The following is a 5173-nucleotide window of genomic DNA, read 5'->3' as shown; positions in this document are numbered from 1 at the left end:
GCCGGCCGAGCGGTTCTAGGCGCTACAGTCTGGAACCGCACGACCGCTACGGTCGCAGGTTCGATCCTGCCTCGGGCCTGGATGTGTGTGATGTCCTTAGGTTAGTTAAGTTTAAGTAGTTCTAAGTTCTAGGGGACTGATGACCTCAGAAGTTAAGTACCATAGTGCTCAGAGCAATTTGAACCATTTGAACCGCTCTCCCGGCCGTATGTCAGTTTCCGACACCGGAGCCCCTACTTCTCAGTCAAGTCGCTCCTCAGTTTGCCTCACAAGGACTGAGTGAACCCCGCTTGCCAACAGCGCTCGGCAGACCGGATGGTCACCCATCCAAGTGCTAGGCCAGCCCGTCAGCGCTGAACTTCGGTGATCTGACGGAAACCGGTGTTACCACTGCGGCAAGGCCGTTGGCTAATTGCGCTTAAGAAAACAATAAATGCCGAGGGATCTGAAGTCATTTTACAGCACTGCGTACTGCATACAATAGGGGAACAGTCCGGAGACGATGACTGTTTGCATCTATTTCACAATGCGTCCTGTCATAAAGCAGCATCTGTGACATTTCTGAAATGCGATGGTCTGCTCCGAATTCCTGCCTGAACCCAATGGAATACCTCTGGAACGAGTTATAAGGTCGATCACTCCATACCCAAGTGTCCAACACCTTCTCTGGTTCTGGTTCTTGAGGAAGAATCGGCTACTGTTGCTTCACATACATTGAGACACGTCACTTAAAACGTCCCCAGGAGAGTTTAAGCCATCATAAACGCGACGGATGGACACACCCCATATTAATGTCCACTAATACTTTGGTCAGACAGTTCTCTTTCAGCACCAACTCTGCGGGAACGATGTGTAGCTGCTAAGTGGTTTGCCTCTCGGTTATCTAGACTCTCGGGCAGCAATCGTACATGGTAGCGCTCCGTCCCACTCAGTCTCTGCTTCTGACTCCTGTGAATAATAAGATACAGCAAGTGACGCCCAGGCGACACACGACAATTTAGTATTCTGTTTATTTAACGGAGTACGACAGCAAATATCGAATGACTACTGCACAAGGTGGGTAAAAGGGTATGTTGTCCAGCGTAAGATTTAACGAGACTTGTTTACCTTCCCGACTGAGCTTCAGCCTTTTGTAAAATAATTCTGTAGATTTCAAGACTGTTACCAACAAGCCAGTAAAAATAAGTTCATAATTCCGACTGTTCATTCTAAATCGCCAAAGTCTGGTACCACTGCGCGAAAACTCCGCTAAGGCCGCCGCTGTTCGCCACACGAATAATACAAACTTCCGTGTTACTCCACGCTATTTTTCACTAAGTCTGAAACTTGCGCTTCTGCACTGAATTGTACAAAGTTGAACACTGCACCCAGAATCCGCTAACTTCCACTAAACTTGGCGACTCACATAGCACGCAAATTCGACTCACGTAACCACTGGTTCGCGCACCCTTCCTTAATGTGCACGTCCAGTCCCTATATATCCGCGCCTCCATTCTGCCTTGAGATCCTGCACTTTTACTACCCAAATACAGAAAAACTGAGACAAAACTACGCATTTTTACCTACATTAGAGCTATTCGCTCCAAGCGTGCCACTTTCAAAGCTGCATCCACCAACGCCAAACACAGTGATGTTCGCATTTATTATTTGGCTTCACCAATGATTTATTAATTTACTCATACCATAAGTTACTACATAGCCAACGGTCTTACCGCAGTGGTATCACCAGATCACTGACGTTAAGCGCTAGCGCTTGGTTGGGTGACCATCCGGTCTGCCGAGCGCTGTTGGCAAGTGGGGTGCACTTAGCCCTTGTGAGGCAAACTGAGGAGCTACTTGATTGAGAAGTAGCGGTTCCGGTCTCGTAAACTGACAAAACGTGTGGGAGAGCGGTGTGCTGACGACACGCCCCTCCATATCCTCATCCAGTGACGCCTGTACACTAAGGATGCCGGCCGAAGTGGCCGTGCGGTTAAAGGCGCTGCAGTCTGGAACCGCAAGACCGCTACGGTCGCAGGTTCGAATCCTGCCTCGGGCATGGATGTTTGTGATGTCCTTAGGTTAGTTAGGTTTAACTAGTTCTAAGTTCTAGGGGACTAATGACCTCAGCAGTTGAGTCCCATAGTGCTCAGAGCGATTTGAACCATTTTGAACACTAAGGATGACACGGCGGCCCGGTCGGACCGTTGGGCCTTGATGGGACGTTCGGGCGGAGGTTTTTTTTTTATAAGTTACTATAATTTCATTCATTTAAAACGTATAATCAAAACGAAGCATAAGCATAAGGTTTGTTCTGCTCCTTCCGCTGATGATTTGCCATTTGTCCCTAACTTCTATAATCCTTATTGAGTATTCTAATTAATTACATCTAAGATTTAAAATCTAGTTAATTCTGTGAAATAGAGAACACATAGTTGTTCGACAGACACACAATGTTTATTTATACTCTTCTCTATCGTATATTGTAACCTGCAAATAATTTGTTGTTAATTTAATCTAAAATTACTTAACTATAATCTCAATTATGTCAAATATCGCTTGAATTTTGTACTTTTGATACATGAGCCGCTGCCACGTGAAGCACGTAATCAAATGGCGTCTTGATTGCACTTGTGACCTTTTTTCTATGAAAGTTACTTATTTACAAAATAAATGTTGTAAAGAGCAATTTTTTGTCGTGACTCAGTCATTTATTATCCAACGAAAAGCGCATATTAAACAATTTGCAAATGTTTTTGATTCGGACTTGGTTTTCGGCTATTGATGTGAAGTAACCTCTACTTTATACTGATCGAGTATGAAAATTGTGGCATTCTCTGGCAGCATCCAGTGGCAGCCACCAGGTGCAGTCCTGAAACACAGCCTTGTGGGAACTCCACCGGCGGCACTGGCCCGGCGCTCTCATTGCCAGTGCTGGCCCGCACGCTCAAGGTCCCTGGCCAGCGACATTGACGCGGCTGTCACATCGATGGTCTAGGCAGCCACGCCCACCATCGCTCAGGCTCGCCTGTCACTAATTATGTATAAATTCGAAATAGTTTGGTCAACGGTTGGTGATTAGTCACTGGAATCAGTTACAATATTCATGTCTTCTGCGTGATTAAAAGTGGAACGACTACATAAAGCTAGGTGTAGTGAGGGCAGCTGTTAGACCTACTGGATTTACGACACCGGAGAGAAGGAACTTACAAAACTCTCGGCTTTTAAACTGAGGAATTTACCTTGTTCTGGGACACTTTCCACGTCGTATTAAAGAAGGAAAGAGAGAGAAAAGATTCGAAGAAGAGCTGACTATTTGTCATGGGTTGATTTGATCACCTTGAGTCACGGAAATGCTCAATAAACTGTAGTGGGGGACGTTACAACGGAGGTGTGTGTGTGTACTGTGTATTAAATTGTGGACCTAGAAGCGACGGAGAGGCTTTGTCCCGCCGTAGCTCTCAGTGGCTCACAACCCCACAACAGGCCACAGCAGCCCACCTACCCCACCACCGCCCTACACTGAACCCAGGGTTACTGAACCCAGTGGACCGCCCCCCCCCCCCCCCACCTCCCTCGCGAACGTTTCACACCAGATGAGTGTAACCCCAAATGTTTGTGTGGGGTACAGTAATTATGATGTACGTGTAGTTGGAGACTGTTTTTGCACAGCAGTTTCCCACATAGCGTAACTGAGGCTGACTAAGGCGAACCAGCCCACATTCGCCGAGGCAGATGGAAAACAGCCTCAAAAACCATCCACAGGCTGGCCGGCACACCGCACCTCGACACTAATCCGCCGGCGGCTTCGTGCCGGGGACCGGCACGCCTTCCCGCTCGGGAGGAAGCGCGTTAGACCCCACAGCTAGCCGCGCGGCACAACGGAGGTGACCAATTTTCCTTCACACTGGTCCTTTTCTGTTTCTAGTCATCCCTGAAACTCTAGCACGAGCAGATCTTGTACGAAGGGTAATTAAGTTTCATTTATGAACTCGTAAAATAAAGCTACAAAATAACAACGCGCAGGCTGCGTATTGGAGCGACGGGTGCAGGCTGGTAGGAGCGTGTGGGGCGAGTGGCCCTTGGCAGTGTACGGTGGACTGAGGGAGTGGTCATCCGCTGCGGGCAGTTACTGACAGTGAAACGTAATGCAGACGTGGTCTGGATTTCAATCTCATATTTAGACTTCTCTGGTTGCATATTGTGAGAAACAAGAGATTTGCTGAATACTTGTTATTTTGCATAGCATGTTCTGCTTGGACGGTTACTGCGCCCTCCCTATTTATTAACTGCATTACTCCTTACCCAAGGCATGAGCTGTATGTGGAGCTGTGCGGCATTAATGGTGTGTCGGCACAATCGTCATTTCACAAACTGTGCTTTTTAAGAAAAAAAGGAAAGGGAAAACTCTTCAGAGTAGTTTTACGTAAAGATGTTTGGTATTGCAGTTTGTAAGCTATCATTAGTGGGTTTCCGCCGATGAGTGCTTAAATGTTAATGCATGGTGTTAATGATAGTTAATTTTAAGATTCCGCTGTGGCAGAGCAGTTCTAGGCGCTTCAGTCCAGAACCGCGCTTCTGTTGCGGTCGCAGGTTCGAATTCTGCCTCGGGCATGGGTCTGTGTGATGTCCTCAGGTTAGTTAGGTTTAAATAGTTCTAAGTTTAGGGGCTGATGACCTCAGATGTTAAGTCCCATAGTGCTTAGAGTCATTTGAACCATCAGTTTACTTACTGGTGTTGCTACGCTACAGATTAGTATTTTCTCTTCCAGCCTGTCTAATTTTCGTGCGCTCTGCAAGTTATTTGGTTTGCTAGCTAAACCTTCAGGTCATGATTACTGCTGCTTGTTACAGTATCATTTTGTATTTCAGGTTTGGATGGGACAGTTACACTGCAGTCCATTTTCCTTGACATACTGTTATTACGGCGGCAAAAGCTTTTTAGCTGGTGGACTGTCACCTAGATGTCATGTTATAGTGGGTGTTCAGCTGTGCATGTCAACGTGCCTTCTACATCTCCTTCTTATCCATTCTGACACTACGCAAAATTCGTCTTCATAGTCTTTTACGCTTTTCCATAGCTTTTACGCTAACAGCCTTGCCGCAGTGGTAACACCGGTTCCCAAGATATCACTGGAGTTAAGAGATCACCGAAGCTAAGCGTTGTCGTTCTCTGCTAGCACTTGTATGGATG

General features: G+C 46.7%; 1 pseudogene; it reads right to left on the bottom strand.

Moving 5' to 3' along the window:
* Positions 1-291: 291 nt before the first annotated feature.
* On the bottom strand, positions 292-409 carry LOC126238231 (5S ribosomal RNA; annotated as a pseudogene).
* Positions 410-5173: the final 4764 nt, after the last annotated feature.

Source organism: Schistocerca nitens, chromosome 2 (assembly GCF_023898315.1).
Source record: "Schistocerca nitens isolate TAMUIC-IGC-003100 chromosome 2, iqSchNite1.1, whole genome shotgun sequence".
NCBI classification, from domain to species: Eukaryota; Metazoa; Arthropoda; class Insecta; order Orthoptera; family Acrididae; genus Schistocerca; species Schistocerca nitens.
This window is presented reverse-complemented; position numbering and strand designations above follow the sequence as displayed.